Source organism: Orbicella faveolata, unplaced genomic scaffold (genome assembly GCF_042242905.1).
Source record: "Orbicella faveolata isolate gen_17 unplaced genomic scaffold, um_ofav_v1 contig_25, whole genome shotgun sequence".
Classification (NCBI taxonomy): Eukaryota; Metazoa; Cnidaria; class Anthozoa; order Scleractinia; family Merulinidae; genus Orbicella; species Orbicella faveolata.
The window spans coordinates 1,283,757-1,298,312 of record NW_028301553.1 but is presented as its reverse complement, the minus strand read 5'-3'; positions in this window follow the sequence as shown (position 1 = coordinate 1,298,312).

Sequence of the window (14,556 nt, the reverse complement as noted above, 5' to 3'; positions counted from 1 at the left end):
GAAAATATCCCCCAAATTCCGGGAAATTTAGCCGAAGTTTGTCAAAATCACCAGGGCGTAAGGCGGTCTTGGCTAATCTTTCAGTCTTAAAGTGAAGTGGGGCTATATCTCGCCCCAGAAGCTCGAAAGTGAGCGTTCAAAAAGTTTTCCTGTGTCAATTTCACTTCGAACCAAAGCCATCAAGATTTAGTTTAGATTGGCAGGGACTGGAAAATATCCCGTAAGTGCCGAAAAATCGGGAGAAAGTTTGGCAAAATAAATAAGCGCGTAAGGCCGTCTCGGCTACTCTTTTAGTGTTAAAATAAGGTGGGGCTCTATTTCGGCCCAGAAGCTCCAAAGTGAGGGTTCAAAGAAATTTGCTGTGTCCATTTCGCTGGAAACCAAGGCCATCAGGAGTTAGTTTAGTGTTCCCGGGACTGGAATATATCCCCCAGTTTCCGGGAAATCGAGCCGAAGTTAGTCAAAATCACGATGTGCGTAAGACAGACTCGGCTACTCTTACTCTTAAAAAGAAGTGGGGCTATATTTCGGCTCAGAAGCTCGAAAGTGAGTCTCCACAACGTTTTGCTCTGTCAGTTTCAATGCAAAGCGTGGCGATCAGGAGTTAGTTTAGAGTCCCCAGGACTGGAAAATATCCTCCAAGTTCCGGGATATCGATCCGAAGTTGGTCACGATGCGCGAAACAAGATCTCGGCTATTGTTTCAGTCTTAAAGTGAAGTGGGGCTATATTTCAGCCCAGAAGCTCGAAAGTGACCGTTTAAAAAGTTACGCTTTGTGCATTTAACTGCAAACAAAGGCCATCAGGAGTTAGTTTAAAGTCCCCCGGACTGGAAAATATCCGCCAAGTTCCGGGAAATCGAGCTGAAGTTGGTCAAAATCAGGATGCCTGTAAGGCGGTCTCCGCTACTCTTTCAGTCTTAAAGTGAAGTAGGGCTATATTTCGGTCCAGAAGCTGGAAAGTGATCGTTAAAAAAGTTATGCTCTGTGCATTTCACTGCAAACCAAGGCCATCAGGAGTTAGTTTAGAGTCCCCCGGACTGGAAAATATCCCCCAAGTTCCGGGAAATCGAGCTGAACTTGGTCAAAATCACGATGCGCGTAAGGCGGTCTCGGCTACTATTTCAGGGTTAAAGTGAAGTGGGCTTCTATTTAAGCCCACAAGATAGAAGGTGAGTGTTAAAAAAGTTCTGCTCTGTCCATTTCTTCGAAAACCAAGGCCATAAGGAGTTAATTTAGAGCTCGCGGGACTCGAATATATCGGCCAAGCTCCGGGAAATCGACCCCAAGTTGGTCAAAATCACGATTCGCGCAAGACGGTTTCGGCTACTCTTTCAGTCTTAAAGTAAAGTGGGCTATATTTCGGGCCAGAAGCTCGAAAGTGAGCGTTCAAAAAGTTTCGCTGTGTCTATTTCAATGCAAACCAAGACGATCAGGAGTTAGTTTAGAGTCTCCGGGACTGGAAACTATCTTCCAAATTCCGGGAAATCGAGCCGAAGTTGGTCAAAATCACGATGCGCGCAAGGCGGTCTCAGCTATTCTTTCAGTCTTAAAGTGAAGTTGGGCTATATTTCAGGCCAGAAGCTCGAAGATAAGCGTTCAAAAAGTTTTGCTGTGTCTATATCACTGCAAACAAAGGCCATCAGGAATAAGTTTGGGGCCCATAGAATTGGAAAATATTCTCTAATATCCGGCAAATCGAGCCGAAGTTGGTCAAAATCACGATGCGCGTAAGGCGGACTCGGCTCATCTTTCACCCTTCAAGTGAAGTGGGGCTATATTTCGGCCTAGAAACTCGAAACTTTGCTTTCAAAAAGTTTGGCTGTTTCAATTTCACTGCAAAACAAGGCCATCCGGACTTAGTTTGGAATCCCCGGGACTAGAAAATATCCCCCAAGTCCCGCGAAATCAAGCCGAAGATGGTCAAAATCACGATGCGCGTAAGGCGGTGTCGGCTACTCTTTAAGTCTTAAAGTGAAGTGGGGCTATGTTTCGGCTCAGAAGCTCGAAAGGAAGCGTTCAAAAAGTTTTCCTGTGTCCATTTCACTGCAAACCCAGGCCATCAGGAGTTAGTTTAGAGTCCCCGGGACTGGAATATATCCCCGAAGTTCCGGGAAATCGAGCCAAATTTGGTCAAAATCACCATGGGCGTAAGCCGGTCTCGGCTACTCTATCAGTCTTAAAGTAAAGTTGGGCTATATTTTGTTCCAGAAACTCACAAGTGAGCGTTTAAAAAGTTCTGCTAAGTCCACTTCACTGCAAACCACGACAATGAGGAGTTAGTTTAGAAATCCCGGGACTGGAAAATATCCTCGAAGTTGCGGGAAATCGAGCCGAAGTTTGTGAAAATCACCATGCGCGGAAGGCGTTCTTTGCTACTCTTTCCGTCTTAAAGTGAAGTGGGGCTATATTTCGGCCTAGAAGCTCGACACCGAGCGAGCGCTCCTTTTATCTGTGTCCATTTTAGTAAAAATTAAGGCCATCAGAAGTTAGTTTAGAGTCCCCGGGACTGTAAAATATCAACCAAAATCCGGCAAATCAACCAAAGTTGCTGAAAATCACGATGTGGGTAAGAGTTTATGGTACTCTTACCGTTTTAAATTTAAGTGGGGCTATATTTCAGCCTAGAAGCTCCACACCTAGCGTCTGCTTCGTTTACCTCTGTCCTTTTCACTTAATAATACGGCAATCAGGAGTTAGTTTAGAGTCCCCGAGACTGAAAAATATCCGCCTAGTCCCCGCAAATCCAGCCAAAGATGCTCAAAAATCACCATTCGCGTAAGGCGGTCTCGGCTACTCTTTTAGTCTTAAAATGAAGTGGGGCTATATTTCGGCCTAGAAGCTCGACACCTAGCTTGCGCTTCTTTAACCTGTGTCCATTTCAGCAAAAAATAAAGACATCAGGGTTTAGTTTAGAGACTCCGACACTGGAAAATATCCCCCAATTTCCGGAAAATCGAGCCGAAGTTGATCAAAATCACGATACGCGTAAGGCGGTCTCGGCTACTCTTTTAGTCTTAAAATGAAGTGGGGCTATATTTCGGCCTAGAAGCTCGACACCTAGCTTGCGCTTCTTTAACCTGTGTCCATTTCAGCAAAAAATAAAGACATCAGGGTTTAGTTTAGAGACTCCGACACTGGAAAATATCCCCCAATTTCCGGAAAATCGAGCCGAAGTTGATCAAAATCTCGATGCGCGTAAGGCGGTCTCGGCTACTCTTTCAGTCTTGAAGTGAAGTGGCGCTACATTGCTGCCCAAGAGCTTGAAAGTGAGCGTTTAAAAAGTTTTGCTCTGTCTATTTCACTGCAAACGAAGGCCATCAGGAGTTAGCTTAGAGTTTCCGGGAGTAGAAAATATCCCCCAACTTCCTGGCAATCGAGCCGAGGTTGGTTAAAATCACCATGCCCGTAAGGCGGTCTCGGCTACTCTTTCAGTCTTAAAGTGAAGTGGGGCAATATTTCGGCCCAGAAGCTCTAAAGTGAGTGTTTAAAAAGGTTTTGCTGTGTCAATTTCACTGCAAACCAAGGCCATCAGGAATTAGTTGAGAGACCCAGGGAGTGGAAAATATCCCCCAAATTCCGGGAAATTTAGCCGAAGTTGGTCAAAATCACCATGTGCGTAAGGCGGTCTCGGCTAATCTTTCAGTCTTAAAGTGAAGTGGGGCTATATTTCTGCCCAGAAGCTCGAAAGTGACCGTTCAAAAGGTCTTCCTGTGTCAATTTCACTGCAAACAAAGGCGAGCAGAAGTTAGGTTAGAGTCCGAGAGACTGGAAAATATCCTGTAAGTGCGGAGAAATGGGGACAAAGGTTGTCAAAAAGAAGATACGCGTAAGGCCGTCTCGGCTATTCGTTCAGTCTTAAAGTGAAGTGAGGCTCTACTTCGGCCCAGAATGTCCAAAGTGAGCGTCCAAAAAAAATTGCTGTGTCCATTTCACTGCAAACCAAGGCAATCAGGAGATAGTTTAGAGTCCCCGAGACTTGAATATATCCCCTAAGTTCCGGGAAATCGAGCCAAAGTTTGTCAAACTCACGATGCACGTAAGACGTACTCGGCTACTCTTTCAATCTTAAAGTAGAGTGGGGCTATATTTGGGCCCAGAAGCTCGAAGGTGAGCGTTCAAAATGTTTTCCTCTGTCCATTTCAATACAAACCAAGGCGATGAGGAGTTAGTTTAGAGTCCTCGGGACTGGAAAATACCCCGCAAGTTCCTAGAAATTGATCCGAAGTTGGTCAAAATCACGATGCGCGTAAGGCGGTCTACTCTTTCAGTCTTAAAGTGAAGTGTGGCTATATTTCCGCAAAGAAGGTCGAAAGTGAACGTTGAAAAAGTTATGCTGTGCCCAATTCACTGCAAAGCAAGGCAATCAGGTGTTAGTTTAGAGTCCGCCGGATTTGAAAATATCCCCCAAGTTCCGGGAAATCGAGCCTAAGCTGGTCAAAATCACGATGCGCGTAAGGCGGTCTCGGCTACTCTTAAACTCTTAAAGTGAAGTGGGGCTATATTTGGGCCCACAAGCTCGAAGGTGCGCGTTCAAAATGTTTTCCTATGTCCATTTCAATGCAAACCAAGGCCATCAGGAGTTAGTTTAGAGTCCCCGGGACTAAAAAACTATGCCCCAAGTTGCGGGAAATCGAGCCGAAGTTGGTCAAAATCACGATGCGCGTAAGGCGGGCTCGGCTACTCTTTTAGTCTTTAAGTGAAGTGGGGCTATATTTGGGCCAAGAAGCTCGAAAGTGAACGTTCAAAAAGCCTTGCTGTGTCCAGTTTATTGCAGACCAAGGACGTCGGGGATCAGTTTAGAGTCCCCGGGAATGGAAAATATCCCCCAAGTTCCGGGAAATTTAGCCGAAGTTTGTCAAAATCACGACGCGTGTACGCGGTCTCGGCTACTCTTTGAGTCTTAATGTGAAGTGGGGCAATATTTCGCCGCAGAAGCTCGAAACTGAGTGTTTAAAAAGTTTTGCTGTGTCAATTTCACTGCAAACCAAGGCCATCAGGAGTTAGTATAGAGACCCAGGGAGTGGAAAATATCCCCCAAATTCCGGGAAATTTAGCCTAAGTTTGTCAAAATCACCATGGGCGTAAGACGGTCTTGGCTAATCTTTCAGTCTTAAAGTGAAGTGGGGCTATATTTCGCCCCAGAAGCTCGAAAGTGAGCGTTCAAAAAGCTTTCCCTTGTCAAGTTCACTTCAAACCAAGGTGATCAGGAGTTAGTTTAGGGTCCCCAGGACTGGAAAATATCCCCCACGTTCCGGGATATCGATCCGAAGTTGGTCAAAATCACGATTCGCGAAACGCGGGTCGGCTATTGTTGCAGTCTTAAAGTGAAGTGGGGCTATATTTCAGCCCAGAAGCTCGAAAGTGACCGTTTAAAAAGTTACGCTTCCTGCATTTAACTGCAAAAAAAAGCCATGAGGAGTTATCTTAAAGTCCCCCGGACTGGAAAATATCCCCCAAGTTCCGGGAAATCGAGCTGAACTTGGTCAAAATCACGATGTCTGTAAGGCGGTCTCGGCTATTCTTTCAGTCTTCAAGTGAAGTGCGGCTATATTTTGGCGCAGAAGCTCGAAGATGAGCGTTCAAAAAGTTTAGCTGTGTCCATTTCATTGCAAACCAAGGCCATCAGGAATTAGTTTAGAGTCCACAGAACTGGAAAATATTCCCTAAGTTCCGGCCAATCGAGCCGAAGTTGGTCAAAATCGCGATGGGCGTAAGGCGGACTCGGCTCATCTTTCACTCCTCAAGTGAAGTGGGGCTATATTTCGGCCCAGAAGCTCGAAACTCTGCTTTCAAAAACTTTTGCTGTTTCAATTTCACTGCAAAACAAGGTCATCAGGACTTAGTTTATAGTCCCCGGGACTAGGAAATATCCCCCAAGTCCCGGGAAATCAAGCCGAAGATAGTCAAAATGACGATGTGCGTAAAGCGGTCTCGGCAACTCTTTAAGTCTTAAAGTGAAGTTGGGTTATATTTCGGCCCAGAAGGTCCAAAGTGAGCGTTCAAAAAGTTTTGCTGTGTCAATTTCACTGCAAACCAAGGCCATCAGGAGTTGGTATAGAGACCCAGGGAGTGGAAAATATCCCCCAAATTCCGGGAAATTTAGCCTAAGTTTGTCAAAATCACTATGGGCGTAAGACGGTCTTGGCTAATCTTTCAGTCTTAAAGTGAAGTGGGGCTATATTTCGCCCCAGAAGCTCGAAAGTGAGCGTTCAAAAAGCTTTCCCTTGTCAAGTTCACTTCAAACCAAGGTGATCAGGAGTTAGTTTAGGGTCCCCAGGACTGGAAAATATGCCCCACGTTCCGGGATATCGATCCGAAGTTGGTCAAAATCACGATTCGCGAAACGCGGGTCGGCTATTGTTGCAGTCTTAAAGTGAAGTGGGGCTATATTTCAGCCCAGAAGCTCGAAAGTGACCGTTTAAAAAGTTACGCTTCCTGCATTTAACTGCAAAAAAAGGCCATGAGGAGTTATCTTAAAGTCCCCCGGACTGGAAAATATCCCCCAAGTTCCGGGAAATCGAGCTGAACTTGGTCAAAATCACGATGTCTGTAAGGCGGTCTCGGCTATTCTTTCAGTCTTCAAGTGAAGTGCGGCTATATTTTGGCGCAGAAGCTCGAAGATGAACGTTCAAAAAGTTTAGCTGTGTCCATTTCATTGCAAACCAAGGCCATCAGGAATTAGTTTAGGGTCCACAGAACTGGAAAATATTCCCTAAGTTCCGGCCAATCGAGCCGAAGTTGGTCAAAATCACGATGCGCGTAAGGCAGAGTCGGCTCATCTTTCACTCCTCAAGTGAAGTGGGGCTATATTTCGGCCCAGAAGCTCGAAACTCTGCTTTCAAAAACTTTTGCTGTTTCAATTTCACTGCAAAACAAGGTCATCAGGACTTAGTTTATAGTCCCCAGGACTAGAAAATATCCCCCAAGTCCCGGGAAATCAAGGCGAAGATAGTCAAAATCACAATGTGCGTAAAGCGGTCTCGGCAACTCTTTAAGTCTTAAAGTGAAGTGGGGTTATATTTCGGCCCAGAAGGTCCAAAGTGAGCGTTCAAAAAGTTTTGCTGTGTCCATTTCACTGCAAAGCAAGGCCACCAGGAGTTATTTTAGAGTGCCCGGGACTGGAAAATATCCCCCATGTTCCGGAAAATCAAGCCAAAGTTGGTCAAAATCACGATGCGCGTAAGACGGTCTCGTCGACTCTTGCAGGCTTAAAGTGAAGTGGGGCTATATTCGGCTCAGAAGCTTGAAGGTGAGCGTTTAAAATGTTTTGCTCTGTCCATTTCAATGCAAACCAAGGCGATCGGGAGTTAGTTTACAGTCCCTGGGACTGAAAAATATCCCACAACTTTCGGCAAATTGTGCCAAAGTTGCTCAAAATCACGATGCGCGTAAGGCCGTTTCGTCTATTTTTTCAGTCTTAAAATGAAGCGGGGCTATATTTCGAGCTAGAAGCTCGGCACCGAGCGTGCGCTAATTTAATCTGTGTCGATTTCACTGAAAACTTAGGAAATCAGGGGTTAGTTTAGAGCTCCCAAGGCTGGAAACTATCCCCCAAGTTCCGGGAAATCGAGCCATAGGGGCTCAAAATCACGATGCGCGTAAGGCGGTCTCGTCTACTCTTTCAGCCTTAAAATGAAATGGGCTATATTTCGGCCCAAAGGCTCGAAAGTGAGCGTTCAAAAAGTTTTCCTGCGTCCATTTCACTGCAAACCAAGGCCAAGAGGAAATACGTTAGAGTCCCCGGGACTGTAAAATATCCCCCAAGTTCCGGGAAATCAAGCGGAAGTTGGTCAAAATCACGTTGCGCGCAAGGCGGTCTCGGCTACTCTTTCAGTTTTAAAGTGAAGTGGGGCTATATTTCGACCCAGCAGCTCGAAAGTGAGCGTTCAAAAAGTTTTCCTGTGTCCATTGCTCGGCCAACCAAGGCAATCAGGATTTAGTTTAGAGTCCCCGGGACTGGAAAATATCCCCGCAGTTTCGGGAAATGGAGCCGAACTTGGTCAAAATCACGATGCGCTTAAGACGGTCTCGGCTACTCTTTAAGTCTTAAAGTGAAGTGGGGCTATGTGTTGGCCCAGAAGCTTTAAAGTGAGCGTTGAAAAAGTTTTGCCGTTTCCATTTTACTGCAAACCAAGGCAATCAAGAGTTAGTTTAAAGTTCCCGGGTCTGGAAAATATCCCCCAAGTTCCGGGAAATCGAGGCGTAGTTTGTCAAAATCACGATTCGCATAAGGCGGTGTCGGCTACTCTTTCAGTCTTAAAGTGAAGTGTGGCTATATTTTGGCCCAAAAGCTCGCACAACAGCGTTAAAAAGTTTTCCTGTGTCCATTTCACTGCAAAGCAAGGCCATCAGGAGTTAGTTTAGAGTCCCCGAGTCTGGAAAATATCCCGCAAGTTTCCGAAAATCGAGCTTAAGTTAGTCAAAATTACGATGCGCGTAAGGCGGCCTCGGCTACTCTTTCAATCTTAAAATGAAGTGGGGCTAAACTTTTGGGCCCAGAAGCTGGAAAGTCAGCGTTCAAAAAGTTTTGCTGTTTCCATTTCACTCCAAACCAAGACAAGGAGGAGTTAGTTTAGAGTCCCCGGGACTGGAAAATATCTCCCAAGTTCCGGGAAATCAACCCGAAGTTTGTCAAAATCACGATGGGCGTAAGGCGGTCTCGGGTACCCTTTTAGTGTTAAAGTAAAGTGGGGCTATATTTTGGCCCAGAAGCTCGAAATTCAGCGTTCACAAAGTTTTGCTGTGTCCATTTTACTGCAAACCAAAGCCATCAGGAATTACTTTAGAGTCCTCAGAACTGGAATATATCCCCTAAGTTCCGGCAAATCGAGCCGAAGTTGCTCAAAATTAGAATGCACGTAAGTCGGTCTCGGCTACTCTTTCAGTCTTGAAGTGAAGTGGGGCTCTATTTCGGTCCAGAACCTCGAAAGTGTGCGTTCAAAAACTTGTGCTGTGTAAATTTCACTGCAAACCATGGCCATCAGAAGTTAGTTTAGAGTCCCCGGGACTGGAAAATATTCCCCAAGTTCCGGGAAATCGAGCAGAAGTTGATCAAAATCACGATGCGCGTAACGCGGTCTCGGCTACTGTTTCAGTCTTAAAGTGAAATGTGGCTGTATTTCGGCCCACAAGCTCGAAAGTGAGCGTTCAAAAAGTTTTGCTGTGTCCATTTCACTGCAAACCAAGGCCATCAGGCGTTAGTTTAGAGTACGCGGAAGTAGAAAATATCCCCCCAGTTCCGGGAAATCGAGCCCAAGTTGGTCAAAATCACGATGCGCGCAAGGCGGTCCCGGCCACTCTTTCAGTCTTAAAGTCAAGTTGCGCTATATTTCGGCCCAGAGGCTCGAAAGTGCGAATTCCAAAAGTTTTGCTTTGTCCATTTCACTGCAAAGCAAGGCCATCAGGAGTTAGTTTAGAGCCCTTGGGACTAGAAAATATTTCCCAAGTTCCGCCAGATCGAGCCGAAGTTGGTCAAAGTCACGATGCGCGTAAGGCGGTCTCGGTTAGTCTTTCAGTCTTAAAGTGAAGTTGGGCTATAATTCGGCCAAGAAGCTCGAAAGTGGGCGTTCAAAAAGTTTTGCTTTGTCCCTTTCACTGGAAACCAAGGCCGTCAGGAGTTAGTTTAGAGTCCCCGGGACTGGAAAATATTCTTCAAGTTCCAGGAAATCGCGCCGAAGTTGATCAAAATCACCATGCGCGTAACGGGCTCTCGGCTATTCTTTCAGTCTTAAATTTAAGTAGGGCTATATTTCGGCCTTGAAGCTCGAAGGTGAGCGTTCAGAATGTTTTGCTGTGTTCATTAAATTGGAAACCAAGGTCATCGGGAGTTAGTTTAGTGTCCCCGGGATGTTAAATTATTCGCCAACTTCCGGGAAATCGAGCAAAAGTGGCCCACAATCACGATGCGCGTAAGGCGCTCTCGGTTAGTCTTTCAGTCTTAAAGTGAAGTTGGGCTATAGTTCGGCCAAGAAGCTCGAAAGTGCGCGTTCAAAAAGTTTTGCTCTGTTCCTTTCACTGGAAACCAAGGCCGTCAGGAGTTAGTTTAGAGTCCTTGGGACTGGAAAATATTCTCCAAGTTCTAGGAAATCGCGCCGAAGTTGATCAAAATCACCAAGCGCGTAACGGGCTCTCGGCTATTCTTTCAGTCTTAAATTTAAGTAGGGCTATATTTCGGCCCTGAAGCTCGAAGGTGAGCTTTCAGAATGTTTTGCTGTGTTCATTAAATTGGAAACCAAGGTCATCGGGAGTTAGTTTAGCGTCCCCGGGACTTTAAATTATTCGCCAACTTCCGGGAAATTTAGCAAAAGTGGCCCAAAATCACGATGCGCGTAAGGCGTTCTCGGCTACTCTTTCAGTCTTAAAATTAAGGGGGGCTATATTTCGACCTAGAAGCTCGAGACCGGGCGTGCGCTTATTTTAGGTGTGTCTATTTCACTGCATCTTAGGCGATCAGGTGTTAGTTTAGAGTCCTTGGGACTGGAAAATATTTCCCAAATTCTGGCAGATCGAGCCAAAGTTGCTCAAAATCACCATGCGCGTAAGGCGGTCTCGGCTACTCTTTCAGTCTTAAAATGAAGTGGGGCTATATTTCGGCCGAGAAGCTCGACACCGAGCGTGCGCTCCTTTTGCCTGTGTACATATCACTGAAAACTAAGTTCATCATGAGTTAGCATAGAGTCCTCGGGACTGGAAAATATTGCCCGAATTCCGGCAAATCGAGCCAAAGATGCTCAAAATCAAGATGCGAGTAAGGCGTTTTCGGCTACTCTTTCACTCTGAAAATGAAGTGGGGCCATATTTCGGTTCTACAAGCTTGACACCGAGCGTGCGCTCCTTTTGCCTGTGTCCTTTTCACTAAGAACTAAGTCCATCAGGAGATAGTTTAGAGTCCTCGAGACTGGAAACTATCCTCCAAGTTTCGGCAAATTGAGCCATAGTTTCTTAAAATTACGATAAGCGTACGGCAGTTTCGTTTACTCTTTAAGTCTTAAAAGGAAGTGGGGCTTTATTTCGACTTAGAAGCTCGACAGGGAGCGTGCGCTCCTGTTACCTGTGACCATTTTACTGAAAACTAAGGTTATCAGGAGTTAGCTTAGAGTCCTCGGGACTGGAAAATATCCCCCAAGTTTTGGCAGATCGAGCCATAGTGGCTAAAAATTTCGATGCGCTTAAGGCGGTTTCGTCTACCCTTTCAGTCTTAAAATAAAGTGGGGCTAGATTTCGGCCTACAACCTGGAAACCTAGCGTGCGCTCCTTTTACCTGTGTCCATTTCCCTGAAAACCAAGGCAATCAGGAGTTAGTTTAGAGCTTCCGGGACTGGAAAATATCCCGCAAACCCCGAGAAATCAAGCCGAGGTTGGACAAATTTACCATGCGCGTAAGGCGGTCTCGGCTACTCTTTCAGTCTTAAAGTGAAGTGGGGCTATATTTCGGCCCAGAAGCTCGAAAGTGAACTTTCAGAAAGTTTGGCTGTGTCCGTTTCACTGAAACCCAAGGCCATCAGGAATTAGTTTAGAGTGCGCGGGACTGGGAATTATTTCCCAAGTTCCGGGAAATCGAGCCGAAGTAACCCAAAATCACGATGCGCGTAAGGCAATCTCAGCTACTCTTTCAGTCTTAAAGTGAAGTAGGGCTATGCTTCGGCCCAGAAGCTCGAAAGTGAGCGTTCAAAAAGTTATCCTGTGTCCATTTCACTGCAAACCAAACCAATCAGGAGTTAGTTTAGAGTCCCCGGAACTGCAAAATATCCCCCAAGTTCCGCGAAATCGAGGCGAAGGTGGCCAAAATCACGATGCGCGTAAGGCGGTCTCGGCTACTCTTTCAGTCTTAAAGTGAAGTAGGGCTATATTTCGGTCCAGAAGCTTGAAAGTGAGCGTTCAAAAAGCTTGCTCTCTCAATTTAACTGAAAACAAAGGCCATCGTGAGTTAATTTAGAGTCCCCGGGGCTGAAAAATATCCTTTACGTTCCGGAAACTCGAGCCGAAGTTGGTCAAAATCACGATGCGCCTAAGGCGGTCTCGGCTACTCTTTCAGTCTTAAAGTGAAGTGGGGCAATATTTCGGCCCAGAAGCTCGAAACTGAGTATTTAAAAAGTTTTGCTCTCTGAATTTCACGGCAAGCCAAGGCCATCAGGAGTTAGTTTAGAGACCCAGGGAATGGAAAATATCCCCCAAATTCCGGGAAATTTAGCCGAAGTTTGTCAAAATCACCAGGGCGTAAGGCGGTCTTGGCTAATCTTTCAGTCTTAAAGTGAAGTGGGGCTATATTTCGCCCCAGAAGCTCGAAAGTGAGCGTTCAAAAAGTTTTCCTGTGTCAATTTCACTTCGAACCAAAGCCATCAAGAGTTAGTTTAGAGTCCCAGGGACTGGAAAATATCCCGTAAGTGCCGAAAAATCGGGACAAAGTTTGGCAAAATAAATAAGCGCGTAAGGCCGTCTCGGCTACTCTTTTAGTGTTAAAATAAAGTGGGGCTCTATTTCGGCCCAGAAGCTCCAAAGCAAGGGTTCAAAAAAATTTGCTGTGTCCATTTCGCTGGAAACCAAGGCCATCAGGAGTTAGTTTAGTGTTCCCGGGACTGGAATATATCCCGCAGGTTTCGGGAAATCGAGCCGAAGTTAGTCAAAATCACGATGTGCGTAAGACAGACTCGGCTACTCTTACTCTTAAAAAGAAGTGGGGATATATTTCGGCCCGGACGCTCGAAGGTGAGTCTTCACAACGTTTTGCTCTGTCAGTTTCAATGCAAAGCAAGGCGATCAGGAGTTAGTTTAGAGTCCCCGGGACTGGAAAATATCCCCCAAGTTCCGGGATATCGATCCGAAGTTGGTCACGATGCGCGAAACGCGATCTCGGCTATTGTTTAAGTCTTAAAGTGAAGTGGGGCTATATTTCAGCCCAGAAGCTCGAAAGTGACCGTTTAAAAAGTTACGCTTTGTGCATTTAACTGCAAACAAAGGCCATCAGGAGTTAGTTTAAAGTCCCCCGGACTGGAAAATATCCCCGAAGTTCCTGGCAGTCGAGCCGAGGTTGGTTAAAATCACCATGCCCGTAAGGCGGTCTCGGCTACTCTTTCAGTATTAAAGTGAAGTGGGGCAATATTTCGGCCCAGAAGCTCTAAAGTGAGTGTTTAAAAAGGTTTTGCTGTGTCAATTTCACTGCAAACCAAAGCCATCAGGAATTAGTTGAGAGACCCAGGGAGTGGAAAATATCCCCCAAATTCCGGGAAATTTAGCCGAAGTTGGTCAAAATCACCATGTGCGTAAAGCGGTCTCGGCTAATCTTTCAGTCTTAAAGTGAAGTGGGGCTATATTTCTGCCCAGAAGCTCGAAAGTGACCGTTCAAAAGGTCTTCCTGTGTCAATTTCACTGCAAACAAAGGCAAGCAGAAGTTAGGTTAGAGTCCCAGGGACTGGAAAATATCCTGTAAGTGCGGAGAAATGGGGACAAAGGTTGTCAAAAAGAAGATACGCGTAAGGCCGTCTCGGCTATTCGTTCAGTCTTAAAGTGAAGTGAGGCTCTACTTCGGCCCAGAAGGTCCAAAGTGAGCGTCCAAAAAAAATTGCTGTGTCCATTTCACTGCAAACCAAGGCAATCAGGAGATAGTTTAGAGTCCCCGAGACTTGAATATATCCCATTAGTTCCGGGAAATCGAGCCAAAGTTTGTCAAACTCACGATGCGCGTAAGACGTATTTGGCTACTCTTTCAATCTTAAAGTAGAGTAGGGCTATATTTCGGCCCAGAAGCTCGAAGGTGAGCGTTCAAAATGTTTTCCTCTGTCCATTTCAATACAAACCAAGGCAATCAGGAGTTAGTTTAGAGTCCTTGGGACTGGAAAATACCCCCCAAGTTCCTAGAAATCGATCCGAAGTTGGTCAAAATCACGATGCGCGTAAGGCGGTCTACTCTTTCAGTCTTAAAGTGAAGTGTGGCTATATTTCGGCAAAGAAGGTCGAAAGTGAGCGTTGAAAAAGTTATGTTGTGCCCAATTCACTGCAAAGCAAGGCAATCAGGTGTTAGTTTAGAGTCCGGCGGATTTGAAAATATCCCCCAAGTTCCGGGAAATCGAGCCTAAGCTGGTCAAAATCACGATGCGCGTAAGGCGGTCTCGGCTACTCTTAAACTCTTAAAGTGAAGTGGGGCTATATTTGGGCCCACAAGCTCAAAGGTGCGCGTTCAAAATGTTTTCCTATGTCCATTTCAATGCAAACCAAGGCCATCAGGAGTTAGTTTAGAGTCCCCGGGACTAAAAAACTATCCCCCAAGTTGCGGGAAATCGAGCCGAAGTTGGTCAAAATCACGATGCGCGTAAGGCGCTCTCGCTTACTCTTTTAGTCTTTAAGTGAAGTGGGGCTATATTTGGGCCAAGAAGCTCGAAAGTGAACGTTCAAAAAGTTTTGCTGTGTCCAGTTCAATGCGAACCAAGGCAATCAGGAGTTACTTTAGAGTCCGCGGGACTAAAAAATATTCCCCAAGTTCCGGGAAACCGAGCCGAAGTTGGTCAAAATCACGATACGCGTAAGGCGGGCTCGGCTACTCTTTTAGTCTTAAAGTAAAG